The following is a 20,054-nucleotide window of genomic DNA, read 5'->3' as shown; positions in this document are numbered from 1 at the left end:
TTATGGCAATGCAGAACACGAACAACACTACTATGGTTTATGCCAGATTACCTTGTGATTTGACTTGAACTAAGAGAAGGATCTCGAATCACAGTGGCAAGAGTACCAATTTCCGTTTCCTTGTTAGTGACTTTCCTTCGCCGGATATGTTTCCAATACGTTAAAGATCCAGTTATCAATTTATCATACACATATTTAAACGTAAAACGTGTAGGATGAGTTCGTTGAGGATATCTTTCAGCGTATAAGTATCTAGTTCTCACTAAATTTCGTCGGTATTTTCGGTAACTGAGAAGCATATCGACTTGTTCTTCGAAGGAAAACATCATTCACATTCGCTTGATTCGACGATACTAATCTTACCGTTCCTATTAGTGTTTTATTGCGAAACCGTCGAATGTCATGTACATGTCAATGACACGTTACATGGATACGCCATATTCGGCGAATATTTACGTTTTGTACGATATACGAGAGAGAAATGTCCGAGCTTGTGCTTCGATAAGTGCCGAAGTCATAAGGAACACCTCTCACTCCATGATAAGAAGCTTGCAGCACTGCATTGATACCAATGGTCATCACGCCGAACACCTAAATGGACCTTAGTGCCATCTTTTTGACCTTCGCTGACATTCAAAGACTGTTACACATCATTGGATTCGTCGTGACAGCCGCTATCAGAAAATGAGTACCAAAATATAGAATCCGATTAAAAAAAAGTTTACCTTCATATCTCTCATGCGATCCCAACTAGCAACAAAAAACCAACGTCATATTATGGGCCCCGTTGTCCGATGCAACATTTACCCCACAAACTTTTCAGCTCGTATCATACATTCGGAGCTGTTCTTGGTGGCAATGGTTAGTGACTCACCCCGCATAATATGTCAGAAACATTCCAGTGTCTCCAGGCCTCTTCCATGTATACAACCTTCTTTCATGATTCGTAAACCAAGTGTTAGCTATAATTGAGTTGTGCTCTGTGCAAAGTTGTGCCAGGCGGCTTCCTCTTTCATTCATTATCCGCAGTACATATTCACCTACTGCTTTTCTTTCTCTTCCTGTTACTACTACCGGACTCCAGTCACCAATGGCTATTAAATTTTCGTCTCCCTAAACAATCTAAATTTCTTTTGTCGAATCACGCATTTCTTCAATCTCTTCATCACCTGCGGAACGAGTTGGCATATGAATTCGTACTACTGTGATAGGCGTGGGCATCGTGTCTATCTTGGTTACAATAATGCGTTCGCTATGCTGTTTGTAGTAGCTTATCCGTGTTCCTATTTTCTTATTCGTTATTGAACACTCCTGCATTGCCCATATTTGATTTCGTGTTTATAAACCTGTGTTCAATTGACCGGAAGTCTTGTTCCTCCTGCCACTGAACTTAACTAATTCCCACTATATCGAACTTTAATCCATCCGTTCACTAATTCCCACTATATATAACTTTAGTCCATCCATTTCCCGTTTTAAATTTTCTAACCTACCTGCACGATTAAGGGATCGGACATTCCACACTCCGATCCGTAGCACGCCAGTGTTCTTTCTTCTGATAACGACGTCCTCCTGAGTAGCCCCCCCACCCCGTTATCCGAATAGGGGCTATCAATCTCCGGTAGATTTTACCTAAGAAGATCATCATTTAACCATACAGTAAAGATGCTTGCCCTCGGGAAAAATTACGGCTGTAGTTCCCCCTTGCTTTCACCCGTTCAGAGTGCCAGCACAGCAAGTCCGTTTTGATTGATGTTACAATGCCGGATCTGTCGGTCATCCAGACTATATCCCCTGCAATTACTGCAAAGGCTGCTGTCCCTCTTCAGGAACCACACTTTTGTCTGGTCTCTCAACAGGTGCCACTTCGTTATGGTTGCACCTACGGTACACCTATCTGTATCACTGAGGCACGCATGCCACTCCACCAATGGCAAGCTCCATGGTTGATGGGGGGATCCTGTTTATAGTATTAATCATCCGTAAATAGTTCGAAGACACGTTATACCAACTGTCCATTTCTTTTATGAAAACACTTTCAGATGTTAAGTCCCATAGTGCACAGAGCCAAAACACTTTAACACATTAATGCAGTGAGTCTTATATTAAAATAACCACTGCGTAATTTACTGGAAAGTTGTTACTTCCACGCTTCTCATTTTGATATCTCCTATTAATTTCGTTGCTTCCGATGTTGAAACACACCTTAAAAGGCAATGTTTTTGAACCATTTTCGAAAGATTAAGTACCTATAAACGGAATAAACTTTAGAGACGTTTATAACCTGTACGACTACACCAATAGCTGCCCAAAGAAAGAGTGGAGACAATTGGGTAAGTACGACAAAAGTAAGGCACATTTTGGTCCAAAAGTACCACGTAACTCGTGCCGAGTCATCACGTGTGCTTTTTATATGTTGAGATTTTCTAACAATCGCCCAAAGCTCTGAGAGGGAGCTTATATCGATTACGTGCCTGTCGCCTGTATATTTGCTGCTAAAAAAAAACATTGTGTGGGTTGCGTGAAACTGATCGGTAGGGGCAGCTGAATCACTGTGACATGAGAGTTTAAGTCTTCTAAAAAACTGGTTGGTTAGGCGAGCAGCGAGTATTAGATTACTGGTGCGCCATCAGAAAAGTTTCCTTTTAAGACGTTACCTACGAGTGCTATTGATATAAGGACGTTAACGATATTTAATCGCCATGATAAGAAATTTTTAGTCTTTTCTCACCTATGTGTTTAAGAGCTTAATTCTTTTTCTCTCCTGAATTTCACGCCTACGCTTTTATTTCACCGAAAGTTCCTTTTGATTTTCTACTTAATGAATCAGTCCTGGTGATCGTATCAGTGGGTGGCATCTTAGAACACCTATCGAAAGTGACAGAGAATTTCAGCGATGGCTCAAGTTTTGCGGGCGAAGTTCTTTCGAGGGTCGTTAATCAGCTGACAGGAGTGAAAGGAGCGATGACTGCATGTAAAGCAGTGACGACGCAGGGGCGAGCGGGCGCGAGGACTCCGCCGGGTCGATGGGAGCCGCGGCCGGAGATTTATTCCGCTCTTAATTTCCTGTCCAAGTGCTCCCCACATCCCGCGCCGTCTTCCCCTTCCTGTCCCACTTAAGGGATGGCGACAGGCTCATTTACGGGGCATTAAGGGTCAGCCGGTGAGGGGTTTACGACGGTCACAGATGTAGCCGCGGTCCAGTAAAATGTGGAACCAGGTCAAGCGCGACGACACCATTCGCACATCTCACGTGATGTGCGTGGAGCGAATGTTGTCTGGACCGTCAGCCACTCGTAAGGGATGTCGTTTCACTTTTGCGTTGGCAAAAAGAATTCTAGCACACGGCTGATAGGGCATTCTACAAGAATTGGAATGGTAGCAGAAGTGATCCACAGAACTACCCTCCAGCACTACTGACATCGTTTGTTGTAGTCTCTTTAAACATATTCTGAGCTCAAACATAGAGAGGTATCTCTGGCAGAATGACTTCAACCTTGCCAATGGGCACGCATTCCGAAAACATCGATGACGTGAAAAGAAACTAGCCTATACTCATCGAATACAGTCATTAGACTCTGACGGACAAGGAGGAAAGCGATCATGGTTGTCATGCACATAGATTGTAACATCCGTGAGAAATTTTTACACTATGATGATCCAACACGTATTACCCTACATGGCCACAAAATCCACACATTAGTAGAGTACCGGGGCCCACTGTTGTGAATGCAAACGTTCACTCGACACACCATAGAGTTATACAGGTCTGGGATGTAGTCCTGTGATACTCCAACCCCTGCCCTTTCCGCCTGAGCATGTTGATCCTGCAGACTGGTAGTTGCAGGTGGAGTCCTTTTGACACGCTCCATGGCATCCCACACCTTCCCGACAGGGGAGAGATTGGTCCATGCGGCATGCCATGGGAGAGCATCCACAGCCGGTAGATACGGTTGGGTGCTGGGAACGATGTGAGGACGAGCGTTGACCTCTAGATATAGGCCGTGAGCGTGGCTCTTCACCAAAATCAGCTACCGCCTGCAGGGCATCACACATGGACTGTGAGGCTGTCACGGAGCCCGTTAGGTGACCGGGCGCCATAGGATATCGCTCCTCACACTGTCACACCCGGCTGGCGTGACATGTGATGACGGACCACGAACCGCTTTTCTATTGGCCTCCACTACACCTCCAGACATGGACCCGGCGATCGTCGCCTGCAAGGCAGAAGCGGGACCTACTGCCAGTCTGTAACACCAGGCGAGTTGGGCCTGATGCTGCGTGGGTGTGACTGACAGGCATCGTGATGGTCAGTGTGAGGCAAGTTCTGCGTCACTCCACCGCCTGCCAAAGCGGGATGTTGCACAGTCGGCAGAGCGCCGAATGGCCCAAATCGTTCCTGTCGGGTCTGGTCGCGTGTGGCCAACAGTCCTTCGGCGTTCTGTAGTTCCACATTTATACAGGATGGTTGTGGGACGTCGACTGTTCAATACAAAATGTCAAATGAAAAACATTTCCAGCCGTTTATTTTTTCGGTTTTATTTTACTTTTGTTACCACACCATGTTCAGGCCCTCTGACCGACGTGTGGGAAGAATCCCACCTCTTGTAGAGTCGAAATAATGTCCAGTATACAGCCACGGGTATCTGTAGATATTTTAATAACTTCAGTCACTTCGATCAACACTTTCAGACTGTTAGACAAAAATTTATTGCGTTGTTAATAAGAAGATCACGCATACCGGTGACTGTATGCTGACTCCAACTTCGATTGTACAAGAGGTGGGATTCTTCCTTCACGTTGGTTAGGATACCTGAAGATGGCTGGTTTAACGCCGAACTTCGTAGCAAAAATAAAATAAAATGTGAAATATCAACCGTTGAAGGTATTTTTGGTTTAAAATTTTAATCCTCCTTGGTTCCCTCCTTACGGTGCATGTCGGACGTCCAGGTCCTACATGTCGTGTATGCACGTTATATATTTAAATTACTACAGCTCGGCCCTTGATAACGAAGGAAGACATGAGATTGCTAATGATTCCTTACAGGCATAAATCAGTGTATTGTGTACAGTAAGATTAGGTTTTGTCCTCCACAAGCTCAAGTAGACACATGAAATGCTTTCGCAATTGCGATTGTGGAGAACGATCTGTTGTATAATGGAATGATGACAGTAAAATGGCCGGCCGGTGTGGCCGAGCGGTTCTAGGCGCTACAGTCTGGAAACGCGCGACCGCTACGGTCGCAGGTTCGAATCCTGCCTCGGGCATGGATGTGTTCTAAGTTCAAGGGGACTGATGACCCCAGCAGTTAAGTCACATAGTGCTCAGAGCCATTTGAACCATTTTGAACACATGACTGATGACATAGGGAAGTATGGGTCTGGCCAGGTGAGTCGTCACGGACAGCCTAAGGGTAAGGTGGCCGTCAGCAATAAACGGGAAGTGCGGGTACGAGTTCCAGTGTGGCGCAAACTTTGACTGTCGTCATTCCACTACACATCTGATGGGTATTCGGAATCGTGAATACAGTTCATGTATTTTATAGCGGGTGCAGTGGCTGCAGTGCCTTTTTTTGGGACATGCATTCATGCTAAAAGGAACATTGCGGTACTGCAACACCGTATGGTTCAAATGGCTGTGAGCACTACGGGACTTAACTTCTAACGTCATCAGTCCCTAGAACTTAGAACTAGTTAAACTAACCTAAGGAAATTTCACACATCCATGCCGGAGGCAGGATTTGAACCTGCGATCGTTGCGGTCGCGCGGTTCCAGACTGTAGCGCCTAGAACTGTTCGGCCACCCAGGCCGGCAACCGTATGGTCCAGCAGAATCTGAGCCTTCTTTCACACGAGATCGGTTGGTGCGGAGCCGTGAGGCTGAGGTCCAATTCGTGCCAGTGGAGTAGCACATGGCGCGGTTTCCATGGTGACACAGCGGCCGCTCCCAGCGGCCTGCAATATGCACACGCGGATTGCGCGCTCCACCCCATCCCACCCTACCCCCACCCCCAGCATCTTCTGTGTCACAGTCACCTAATTTGCTCTTTGAATTACTAGACAGAGGCTCTTAAAATGTCAATGATTCCACTCTGGTCTGTCAAGGCATCGTCCGGTGCTCCATTCTCTTTTGCCGCCTTATCTACTCGGTGAGGTACATAATCTCCTCCGTTTGAAGAGAGACTCAGATCTGCGATGTTTATCTTACTGCGCAGCCAGTACATCGTCAAAACAGTCCGCTATAAGCTATGGCAGTAAACTAAAACTTGTAGTGTTTCAATATTTACTAACCATTAAGTATTATCACAACGTTAACCGTCGGGTCGTTGTGTATAGAAAACATCTACGCTCACAAGAAAATAAACAAAGTAGAATGAACGGCCACCTCCTGTTTTGTGTAACAGGTCGTATTCAGTGATACTTGATAACAACGTAAATAAGTTCAGACTTCTCGACATAACACAGGTCACAGATACATGGACAGAATATTTCCAGATCTATTACCTGTAATCGGGCACTGTTGACAATGTCAAATTCCAAGCGCAGTGCAGCAAGGCAAGAGGAAGAATTCTGCACTGTGCACGGTGCCGCATTCAGAGACCAATGCAGTCTCGGTGCGATGCGGGAATCAGGCGTATCTAGCGATGATCTGCTTGAGGTGACTTCCCGAAGAGGACTGACTGCTGTCACAATTCGTGCAATTCCCCCGGCAGCCGACGTACGTGATCGGAAGTCACGTGGCGTAGATGTCGGAGCTTGTGCCAAACGTTAAATCTACAACGTCCATAGTGTCTGTAATTGATTTCTTTTGCCCATCAATGGCAAAGACATAAAACAATCTTATTTCGATGATTGCTCGCAGTTTTCGATAATTCTGCACTTACAAAAACAACAATTAAAGTTATAGCCAAAGTTGATTCTAGAAATTCACTAGATGAAGAACGGTTAGATAATGTGTCCAGCGGGAAAGAGTTTTACAGGTTATGACTCGACATCAGTGGAATATTTCTCGCGGTCAGTTTAACGGCAGTGTGGTTGATGTTGAGGTTGCTAACAGACTACAATTTTTTTAAACTAAAATATAGCTTTCTTGCGAATTAGGGGTAGTTGGTGTAACGAACGATTTTGATGAATCTTTAGCCCGTATGTCTGTGCGTCTAGGTACCAACGCTGATCACTGCTAAGTTGCTCCTATACAGCAGTTCATTACAGAAAACTATCTTCGTAAAACTAGGAAATAGAACTGTGGACCTTGCCAATATAGTGTGGCTTGCATATATGATCGATACAAACAGCTGTAGAGCCTACTACAGGTTCAACTGCAACGAAGGGGTGCTGACGCAAGAAAAACCCGTGGTTCCTGAAGTGCGGCACCAGCCAATTCAGTAGTCGCAGGAACAACAGTTTGGATGATTGATTGATCTGGTCTTGTGACGTAATCAACATAGCCTTCCTGTGCTGAAAGCAAGAGAACGTGTTGGGGACATACAGCTCTACCGTGTGGGTCAATGATGTTCTCATAATCGAGTAGGCAACGTAGAGAATTAAAAGGACAAATGGGTTTAGTGGGAATTAGTGAAATGCGGCGGCAGAAAAAATACAACTTTTGGTCAGGTCAGTACAGGGCTAGCAACATAAAATCAGACAGTGGTAAGGCGGCAGTAAGTTCCATAATTGATACGAAAATAGGGATAGAGGGAGGCTACTATTAACAGCATAGCGAACGCATTACTGGGGCCAAAATAATCACAAAACCAACACCCAGCACAGTAGTACAAATTTTGTATCCCACTTAGCTTCGCTAGTTCAACAGACTGAAACAATGTATTATGACAAAGGTAATTATCCACCTAGTTAAGGGAGACGAATATTTTATTATGATGGGTGACTGGAATTAGGCAGTAGGAAAAGGAAGTGAAGGGATAACAGTCGGAGAACATGGACTGGGGAAGGTAATGAAACACGAAGCCACCTGCTAGATTTTTCAACACAGCGTAATTGAATCGTCGCTAACATTTAGTTCAAAAATTTTGAGATGAGGTTGTACACGTGGACGAATTTGGAGACTGTTGAAAATTTCTGTCTGATTATATATAATGGTAAGACGTAGATTTTGAAACCAGATTTAGAATCGCCAAATAATTCCAAGAGGAGATGTGGATTTATTACTTGTGAACTGCAGATTAAATCTCAAGAAATTTCAGAAACATAGGAATTTAAGGAGAGGTGACCTGGAAAACCAAAAGAACAAGAGGTTGTTGCGAGTTTCAGAGAGAGTACTAGGCAACGTTGGACGCAACAGGAGAATAATGGGTAGCTCTGAGAGATGAAAACAGGGAAGGAAGCAGAACATCACATATTCAGAAAGGCAGAGCCCGTAGAATTTTCTGAATAACACAAGCGACATTAAACTTAGTTGAGGGAAAAAGAAAATATAACAATGAAGACTAACGGGAAATACGGACATCTAGAACTGAGGCTGACCGAAAGTGCAGAATTGCAAGCCTGTAGAAACACGAATGAATGCTTGAAAGCCGGATGCTGCGTACAGGAAAATTAAATAGAGCTTTGGAGATAATGTATGAAGATCAAGATATCAGATAGAATGCCGGTACTACAAAAAATGGGACAGCTGAAAAGTACAAGAGCGACTACAAACGTGTGAAAAAATGAGGTCAATATTTTGGGAAGACAGGAGGAACTCGGTGACGATGAGATGGGACAGGCGATAGTGCGAGGAGAATTTGATGCATTGCTGAGAGGCCAAGGTAGGAGAAGGGCACATGGAGTGCACGACATTCCCTCAAAGTTATTGAGGTCTTTGCGAAGGACAGCAATTACAAAACTGTTCTACGTGGTGTGCAAGATATGAGACAGGCCAAACATCTTCAAATTTCAAGAACAATGTAATTATTCCAATTCCAAAAAAAGAAAGGCAGGTGCTAACAAGTGAGTTTACCATAGCATCTGTTTAGTGAGTCAGTGTTGCAAAACATTGACACTAACTATTTGCAGAAATCTGGAATACGCCGACCTTGGTGAAGATCAGTTTGGGTATAGGAATTCATGAGGCAATACTGAGCCTACGGTTTATCTTAGGAGATTGGATGAAGAAGGGCAGATCTACATTTATAGAAACAAACTCCATTTACAAGTGACTCGAAAGGGATGCGTTCCTTTCCAAGGTAATAAAACAGAGCATTAGCCTGTCCCACGTATTTCAATCTGTGCACGGAGCAAACAGTGAAGGATGTCAAAGAATGAAATGGAAAGGGGATTAATGTTGAAGGAGATGAAACAGAAACTTTGAGGTTTGCTGACGTCATTGTAATTTTGTGGGAGACAGTAAAGGTTTTGGAAGAGCAATTCAACCAAATGCTTAGTGTCTAGGAAGTGGATCGTAAGACGAACATAAACAAAAGTATAATTAGGGTAATGTGATGTAGGTAAAAGTTGGTGATGGTGAAGGAACTGATTAGGAAACACGACACTAAATAGTTTCTTGTTATTTAGGCATTGTAATAACTGATAATACCTGAAGTAGGGATGGTATAAATTGCAAACTGCCAGTAACAAAAGCATTTGTAAAAACGAGGAATTTGTTAGCATCTAATATAAATTTACGTGTTAGGAACTTTGTTCTGAATGTGTCTGTCTAGATTGTAGTCTTTTGTGGATAGGAAACGTGGAAGATACGCAGGTCAGACAAGAAACGTCTTGCTTCGAAAGATTTTTAGAAGTAAATGGTGAGGAAAGCTATTTCCCTCTATGTGAGTCACTAGAGCTCGTTGATCAGATATTTGACGTATTGGTTGGCTGGTGATTTAGGGAAATCCCAGAAAACCTAAATAAGGATGGCCGGACGCAGGCTTGAACTGTCGTTCGCTCGAATGCGAGTCCAATTTGCTAATAACTGCAGCATATCGTTCCGTTACCTACGTTTTCAGATGGCCTGACCTCAATGTATTTCCTGCTTAATGGAGAATAGTATAAACAGATGGAATGAATACCAATGGGCAGCCAACTCTGGACTGTTGTCAGTCTGTATATGAAGCAGCTCGACGAGGAAGCACGGATGTCATCCCTATAGAACCCTACTTGCATTTTCCATTATGTGGACTTGACGGTGATTATTCATCCTCCTGGAAAACACAAACTCTATGACTTTCTCCTACATCTAAACTGTACATATCCCAACTGTTGTGGATTGGCAGGAGACCAACCCACTAAATTGAGAGGAAGCCGAAAGTCACGCGTTTAAGCTCACGCAGGCTGGCGTGAGGTCTGTAACAGGACAAGGAATTTAGACTTTAGAAAAAAGGATGTAGCTTGTGGAATACTTAACTTTAATCCATTAATGTTGAACGTAGCTCTTGTCTGTACATTATTTACAACATCAATAGCAACTGAACATGGCGCCTTGCTAGGTCGTAGCAAATGACGTAGCTGAAGGCTATGCTAACTGTCGTCTCGGCAAATGAGAGCGTAATTTGTCAGTGAACCATCGCTAGCAAAGTCGGCTGTACAACTGGGGCGAGTGCTAGGAAGTCTCTCTAGACCTGCCGTGTGGCGGCGCTCGGTCTGCAATCACTGATAGTGGCGACACGCGGGTCCGACGTATACTAACGGACCGCGGCCGATTCAAAGACTACCACCTAGCAAGTGTTGTGTCTGGCGGTGAAACCACACCAACATCGGATGTACTGTTGAAGTGTAGGGAACACTACGTTCTTGTACATCATAATCTAGAGAAGAGCCGATGGCACCCTGGGACATATCGTACGTAGGTCGAAAGAATATGCGGGCTGACCTGTACTTGAAGGCAGGCAGCTCTCACAATGAGTTGTTCTAAATGCTGGTACATAAGACATGCACGATCTCAGATGCAGGGCGTCTCTCCGGGAACAGCAACTCCTCAGAAGGAAACGGAGATGGAACTGGAAATATTTGGACACTTCAATAGTTTTTCTTTTTTTTTTCATTCGTTGCCTCTAAAGGTAAAGCGGGTTTTCCGATAATAAGACAATGAAGAATCACAGACTTCCTGAACAGCAGAGACTCAGAGACTCTCCAACTATACTGGAGCAGCATCTCAGCATCAAACGAAGTGGGGCTTCCTGTTTGAAACCAGGTGTAGGTGCTTTAATCAAATGGAACTATATGATCCCTGAGGTCTTTCCAACTCTCAAATATCTATGATGTATGTAGGCAGACTGAAGCGATGAATGAAAATTTGTACCGAGATCGGGATTCAAATCTGGGCCTCCTGCTCACTTGGCAGATTCTGTTCGAGTTTAGGGGGGATATCGAGTCGGCTGAGGCGTTGAACGGAAATTTTAACTGGGAACGGAGGGGTGCTGGGATATTGCAGAGGTGTGAAACCATTGTGTTGCAGCGGTACCGCATGTGCCTACTGAGCAGAAGACCAGGGTTCGAATCCCGGCCTTGGCACAATTCCTCATTCGTCGCTTCAGTCTGCATATATACTTACTTACCTTTTTGTTCGTCCCCACATGAGCTATGTCGGTCTAGTGTAACTACAAAAGTTAATGAACAACAGTATATAAACTACAACCAAGAGATTTATTGCGTAAAGTGTGATCCAGCCATGTGGTTCTCCCTTGCAGCAGATGTTGCTACTAGGAATCGCAACGTGGCAGCAGCCAGCTGAGGGAATGGATGTCTTAGTGCCAAGTCAAGACAGGCCCAATAAAACGGTACTGAGCAGACTTCTCAACATCCACGCCGAGACAGTCTAAAGGATGACATTATTGACTCAGTGGGTAGTACTACCTGCCGTGTTCCAATTTCTTAAATTTGATTAATGTCATATTGTCATAAATGAGAATTAGGTACCTATGTTTTAGGACAAAATTCCAAGTTCTTTAGTGCGCATCTCATGTCTCTTGCTGGCCAGTGTGGCCTTGCGGTTCTAGGCGCTTCAGTCTGGAACACCGTGACCGCTACGGTCGCAAGTTCGAATCCTGCCTCAGGCATGGATGTGTGTGATGTCCTTACGTTAGTTAGGTTTAAGTAGTTCTAAGTTCTAGGGGACTGATGACCATAGATGTTAAGTCCCATGGTGCTCAGAGCCATTTGAACCATTTTTTTAATGTCTTTTTTATTTAAAACCTGACTGTTCGTTCGAGGGTAAAGAATTTCATTAAATTTGTAGTGACTGGTGTCATTGATTACTGTGGCGCCTTTCCGGAGCAGCGCAATTTTCAGCCAATAAGAAGCGTACACGCGAAGATATCGTGGGTCAGGGAAGGCAGTGCGGGTTGAGTTGATTGCTCTGAAGGGAGCTCTCGTTTTTGCTCGCGGTCGAAGTACAGTCGAGACTGGCTGGACCTCATTTTCCTGAGTGGCATAAGACCGCATGTGTGCGCAGTTGCCATGTTTATAAATTCTGGAAATGAAGTCGAGCAACAAATTTAGCTTCTATAGTGACAGAGTGTAAATTAGTTTGGCAGTGAAGATTAAAATTACGCTTCGAAAACGACAGTATCTACACCTTTGCTTACAGCTTGCAACCACCGATTTCTCATACCAGTTAATTATTTGCCGTGAACTATGTGTTTCAGTAATAAACATTTCAAGTTCAAACTGAGTCTCTGGTTGTCCCTTAACAGTTAAAAAAAAATCACTGCAATTATAACTTTATAATTATATGCTGCTGACAGTAGAAACTAGTACAAAGTTAAGATATTCATGCATGCAGCCTTTTGTGGGACAAGGAATTATGACTCATCTGTTGAACATTTGTGGAGAATACATGATTGTGTTAAGCCCTTTTAAATAAGTAAAAGGATAGCGCCTGCCTGTTCTCCGAATAGTATTCACACCAACATCTTCAATTATTTGTCGTATTGATCATCATCTCTATCTTCCACTACGGTTTATACTAGGGCTGTTGATAAAACACCGACACATCGATATTTATCTAAAAGATATCGATATAAGCGAGGTACATTCCCACCGATATATCGATACGGAAATAGCACTATCGAGTGTCGATACTTCATGTTATATTGTTTTTGCAATTTCGAAAAATAATTGAAGTTATCCTTTCGAAATTGTAGCAGAACATAATTTTACATTCACTGGATGAAGGAGTTTTACTGCTATTTGAGCTTCCATCACATCCAGTCTTTCTCTTTGACTGTGTGAAGAATGTACAGATGACCCAATTGCATTGGGAGGTGAGGGAGGGGGTGCGTAAGTAGCACACCACTAGAGTGCTATTTCTACACAGTGAAATTCTTCAAAAACAGTTGCTCAAACTGATGAACAAAACTTTGAATGACAAGATTGGTCTTTGCGGTGAGCAAAGAAGTGGGAATGGAAATGCTTACGTAATCGGCGTTTGATGCTGCCAACTGAAACGCAACGTTTTTGCAGAAATGAAAAAAAAAGACAAGTCGACATGAAGTGGTCGAGGCAAATCCAATATCTGTTGAAACCGAACGACGAACCCCTCGCGCTCCTTCTATTGTGCCACTTACGTGCAATTACCACTGGTAGCAAAGTGGCTCTCGCCAAGCGGAACGTGCTCCGCTCTCCTCTCAATTCTTGCTCTAAGGGGGAGAAGCAGGCTGCCAGTCAGTTGACGTACAGAATATCTAATAATAAAGCAATAATTAAGTATAAAGCTCTAAGACTGGCAGTTTATTTTCAATGTGTGCAATAATTTATAGCCGGTGCATCGATATACTTTTAGCATCGGTGTATCGATATTACCTTCGATAATCGATGCACGATAATGACGTATCTTTGAAATTATATATAATGGATATCAGATATTTTTAAAAACATCAACATTCCTAGTTTATACCCTCTGAGATTCCCTGTTACGATGCTATTTATTCACTGATATCTTAACACATCAGTTCGGCTCGGATAATTTCTACGTGGTGCGTCGTATTTCGTCTTGGAGGTTTTCTTACCATCCTGTCCCCTCTTCTTTCCTCTACTGCGGAACGCCTCCTCATTCCTTATCTTATTGGTCCATTTAATAATCAGCAACCGTTTGCAAAACAACATTCCAAACGTTTCGAATTTCTTGATTATCATTTTCCCAGAGACCATTAACTTTCATACAATGCTCTGCTCGAGGTGTACACTATGGTTACTGCAATAGAGTGTGGGGTATGGACGCTTTGCTAAGTGTGTTACACATTGTATTGCTTTCGTTGTTGCGGGATAGGTTCATTTCGTCAACCATGTAGTCCCACTTTTGATTTTAAGTCCATCGCTAATAACATTTTTGTTGCTCCTTGATCAGCTGATTTGTTTTTTGATTTGCCTGCTGTCTGTACGCAGCACACTCATCATTCCCTATTTCACTTCCCGTAATTATTCCTCACTTTCACAGACCATGTCAACGTCATCAGGAAACCTTATCACGTAACTTTTAATCTGAAACTTCCCTTTATTTCCTTATTGCTTCCACGATGTACAAGTTGAACAGTCGCGGACAATGTGTTACACCCTGCTAAATAATTGCAATGACGTGAGGCTCCGTACTGTCGCCGTTGCGACCTGCAGTCCGAAAGTCTAGTGTGAAGCTGCTCTCCACGCTGGTCTATCCTGCGAAAGCCTCATCTCTTGCCGCAACGTAACCCCATTTGAACCCTCTTACTGTATTCATACCCTGGATCCCGCTAAAAGTTTTACGCCGTACATTTCCCTCCATTTCCAAATTGACTGTACTTTGACGCCTGTCTTCATTTGGGCAAGTTGTGCTATAAATCCGTTTTCTCCACAAATCCTCTCGGTAGCTACTCATTGTTATCCATACCCATCTAATACTCAACACTATTTTATAGCACAGCGTTTAGAACGCTTGTATGCTCTTCTTGTCTGATTTACTTTATCGTAAGTAGACCACACTGTTGATATTTTATTACTCATTGAGTTCTCTAGCTGAAATAGCCTAACATTTCCGAACGTGCGTTTCAGCATGACGGGATTGTTGTGGCTGAGTTTTTTGATGTTTCTATTTTTCAATCTGTCACAAACAAAAAGTGTTTAAAAATCCAAAAGACGGCGCCACATTATAATTTTAAAATTGGTAGTACGTAGCCACTTTTATATTTCCTTTAAAAATCTGCAATTGATTACAGAACTATAACAATTTTCAAGCAATCTCCAAAATTTTCGATCATTCTGTGGGGAAAATGGATGCATTTGGGTGGTTTCGTTCCAGCAGAGCTGTTAAACGCCTGGAGAAATTTCATCGAATGGGAAGTAACACGCCATGGAAACCTTGGTCGAACGTTACCAAACTGATACTTCAGTATTTCCAAAAAATGATTCAAATGGCTCTGAGCACTATGGGACTTAACATCTGAGGTCATCAGCCCCCTAGAACGTAGACATCACATATATCCATGCCCGAGGCAGGATTCGAACCTGCGACCGCAGCAGTCGCGCGGTTCCTGACTGCAGCGCCTAGAACCGCGTGGCCACCACGGTCGGCCAGTATTCCCACATCTGTTGGAGACATTGATTAAATATCATCGTTACGTAAGGTTATTTTTCCAGTAGAGAAGAAATCATTCATACAAAAAGAATCGCGTCCCTACAGTGTGTTTAACATTACTGGAAGTCTTAAGGTGGAGATCTCAAGACAGCACGGACAGAAGAAATACAAGTGGAGTTTACTGTCGTCTTTCAGAGTCTTAGAAAGGTCGAATCACTAGCGTTAGGGACATGAGATCGTCATAGCAGGAGATCGCACAGACAGTTGGCCGCAGTGGAATGCATAACGAGTGGTGACGAGGTGGTGTCAGGACACAGGGTGGAGGGAGGAGCAGGGAGGGTCCTGCCACAAGGAGTATGACGTGAGAAGATCGTAGGGTCGATCGATTTGCTCTGTCAAGCAGACGGATGAGAAGAGCTGAAATCAAGGCCGGCGTTACTGACAGTATCATCGCGAACCGTCAGGAATACAATACTGGAAGCTAGGTAGATGTCTCCAGTTACCACTCGTTGTTTATCGCTGACGGCGTACCACGGACTGCAGGGACGTGCATGGTGTAGCGCTAGAGTCAACTGGGGCTCTCATAGGGCATTTTGTGGTGTTCAGTGATGAGTCGCGTGTTTGTGTATGGCGGTTGGGAAAGATATACACTCCTGGAAATGGAAGAAAGAACACATTGACACCGGTGTGTCAGACCCACCATACTTGCTCCGGACACTGCGAGAGGGCTGTACAAGCAATGATCACACGCACGGCACAGCAGCACACCAGGAACCGCGGTGTTGGCCGTCGAATGGCGCTAGCTGCGCAGCATTTGTGCGCCGCCGCCGTCAGTGTCAGCCAGTTTGCCGTGGCATACGGAGCTCCATCGCAGTCTTTAACACTGGTAGCATGCCGCGACAGCGTGGACGTGAACCGTATGTGCAGTTGACGGACTTTGAGCGAGGGCGTATAGTGGGCATGCGGGAGGCCGGGTGGACGTACCGCCGAATTGCTCAACACGTGGGGCGTGAGGTCTCCACAGTACATCGATGTTGTCGCCAGTGGTCGGCGGAAGGTGCACGTGCCCGTCGACCTGGGACCGGACCGCAGCGACGCACGGATGCACGCCCAGACCGTAGGATCCTACGCAGTGCCGTAGGGGACCGCACCGCCACTTCCCAGCAAATTGGGGACACTGTTGCTCCTGGGGTATCGGCGAGGACCGTTCGCAATCGTCTCCATGAAGCTGGGCTACGGTCCCGCACAGCGTTAGGCCGTCTTCCGCTCACGCCCCAACATCGTGCAGCCCGCCTCCAGTGGTGTCGCGACAGGCGTGAATGGAGGGACGAATGGAGACGTGTCGTCTTCAGCGATGAGAGTCGCTTCTGCCTTGGTGCCAATGATGGTCGTATGCGTGTTTGGCGCCGTGCAGGTGAGCGCCACAATCAGGACTGCATACGACCGAGGCACACAGGGCCAACACCCGGCATCATGGTGTGGGGAGCGATCTCCTACACTGGCCGTACACCACTGGTGATCGTCGAGGGGATACTGAATAGTGCACGGTACATCCAAACCGTCATCGAACCCATCGTTCTACCATTCCTAGACCAGCAAGGGAACTTGCTGTTCCAACAGGACAATGCACGTCCGCATGTATCCCGTGCCACCCAACGTGCTCTAGAAGGTGTAAGTCAACTACCCTGGCCAGCAAGATCTCCGAATCTGTCCCCCATTGAGCATGTTTGGGACTGGATGAAGCGTCGTCTCACGTCTGCACGTCCAGCACGAACGCTGGTCCAACTGAGGCGCCAGGTGGAAATGGCATGGCAAGCCGTTCCACAGGACTACATCCAGCATCTCTACGATCGTCTCCATGGGAGAATAGCAGCCTGCATTGCTGCGAAAGGTGGATATACACTGTACTAGTGCCGACATTGTGCATGCTCTGTTGCCTGTGTCTATGTGCCTGTGGTTCTGTCAGTGTGATCGTGTGATGTATCTGACCCCAGGAATGTGTCAATAACCTTTCCCCTTCCTGGGACAATGAATTCACGGTGTTCTTATTTCAATTTCCAGGAGTGTATAAATGTGTCTATAGACAAGTTGATTAAAGGTCATAGGAATCAACAGTTATCTAAACGAATACGTATCCTACTGCTGGAATCACGGTGTGCTGATCCATTGGATATGACAGAAGGACTAATGTGGTATTTGTTTAAGAAAGACTCAATGTTCGTGGCAAGAACGGTAAGCCCAGTTGTCACTCCCTTCATGAAGAGGATGCCAAATGGTATATTCTAGCACTATAATGCAAAACGCCGCACTGCAGATTAGACCACCAACACCTGTAGGAGTGTAATGATCCCTGGCTGACCTGCCCCTTCTCCTCCTCTGTCATCCCCAGTGTGTATCGGATATGTAATGGTAAGATGTTAGCTTCCAGCGAAAAAGTTTCCAGAACTGTCACAGGACACGTTTCAGGCAAGGCATTTTACAAGATGACAATGGTAGCCACAATGAATCAAGAATGACAATGATGGAAACCAGTTTCGAATAAAATGAAAGTTTGATGATTTAGTACTCGTTACATGATTAAATTCTCCACAAAGGTTGAAGAGTGCTTCATAATGTAACAGTTTCAAATTTTATATGGGTATGAGTCGCTATCTGAAGTGAATATTGTAGGAAATCGATGTCAGTAATGCGGGAGGGGGTTGCGAACCTAGAGTTGTAAACTTTGGACACGTCTGCCTGGCTAACTGGCCAAATGAGACTGTTGGTTTCGGAAGGATGACATTCAAAATAAAACGAAAACGTTTGATATATGTATGCAGTAAAAATTTTTTAGTATAGTTAGATTGCTTTGTAATAACCTAGAAGATACGTTAATGTACAGTTTCTCTGGTAGAAGTCTATAAGCCTCGGAAAAATATTCATTTTCCCAAATGAAACTGTTGTAGGTAAATAAAAGAAATAGTTTCCTTTCTTTTTCACTGATGAGAAACTTCCTATTTCTGAGGACAGTATTACATGCAATTTGAAGTCTATTTCTTGGAGCTTTATCTACATGTACACTACTGGCCATTAAAATTGCTACACAACGAAGATGACGTGCTACAGACGCGAAATTTAACCGACAGGAAGAAGATGCTGTGATATGCAAATAATTAGCTTTTCAGAGCATTCACACAAGGTTGGCGACACCTACAACGTGCTGACGTGAGGAAAGTTTCCAACCGATTTCTCACACACAAACAGCAGTTAACCGGCGTTGCCTGGTGAAAGGTAGTTGTGATGCCTTGTTTAAGGAGGAGAAATGCGTAACACCACGTTTCCGACTTTGATATAGGTAAGATTGTAGATTATCGCGATTGCGGTTTATTCTATAGCGACATTGCTGCTGGCGTTGGTCAAGATCCAATTACTGCTAGCAGAATATGGAATCGGTGGTTTCAGGAGGGTAATACGGAACGCCGTGCTGGATCCCAACCGCCTCCTATCACTAGCAGTCGTGATGACAGGCATCTTATCCGCAAGGCTGTAACGGATCGTGCAGCCACGTCTCGATCCCTGAGTCAACAGATGGGGACGTTTGTAAGACAACAACCATCTGCACGAACAGTTCGACGACGTTTGTAGCAGCACGGACTATCAGCTCGGAGACCGTGGCTGCGGTTACCCTTGACGCTGCATCACAGACAGGAGCGCCTGCAATGGTGTGCTCGACGACGAACCTGGGTGCACGAATGGCAAAACGTCATTTTTTCGGATGAATCCAGGTTCTGTGAACAGCATCATGATTGTCGCACCCGTGTTTGGCGACATCGCAGTGAATGCACATTGGAAGCATGTATTCGTTATCGCCATACTGGTGTATCACCCGGCGTGATGATATGGGGTGCCATGGGTTACACGTCTCGATCACCTCTTGTTCGCATTGACGGCTATTTGAACAGTGGACGTTCCATGTGTGACGACCCGTGGCCCTATGCTTCACTCGATCCCTGCGAAACCCTACATTTCAGCAGGATAATGCACGACCGCATGTTGTCTGGATACAGAAAACGTTCGACTGCTGCCGTGGCCAGCACATTCTCCAGATCTCTCACCAATTGAAAACGTCTGGTCAATGGGTTGCCGAGCAACTGGCTAGTTACAATTCGCCAGTCACTACTCTTGATGAACTGTGGTATCGTTTTGAAGCTGCATGGGCAGCCATCCAAGCTCTGTTTGACTCGAGTATCAGGCATATCAAGGCCGTTATTACGGACAGAGGTGGCTGTTCTGGGTACTGATTTCTCAGGATCTATGCACCCAAATTGGGTGAAAGTGTAATCACATGTCAGTTCTCGTATAATATATTTGTCCAATGAATACCCGTTTATCATCTGCATTTCTTCTTGTTGTAGCAATTCTTATGGCCAGTAGTACATGATAGTATTTTCTTTAAACATTTTAAAATTATCCTACGGTCTGCATTTTTCTTCGCATGTGTAATTACTGCTAAGTTACATTGTTGACAGCTGTACTGTAGTTTTTCAGTTTTGCCTTTAGTGAGTGTTGGCTGTAATCTCGTTGAAGGTGG

Source organism: Schistocerca nitens, chromosome 4 (assembly GCF_023898315.1).
Source record: "Schistocerca nitens isolate TAMUIC-IGC-003100 chromosome 4, iqSchNite1.1, whole genome shotgun sequence".
NCBI lineage: Eukaryota > Metazoa > Arthropoda > Insecta > Orthoptera > Acrididae > Schistocerca > Schistocerca nitens.
This window is presented reverse-complemented; position numbering follows the sequence as displayed.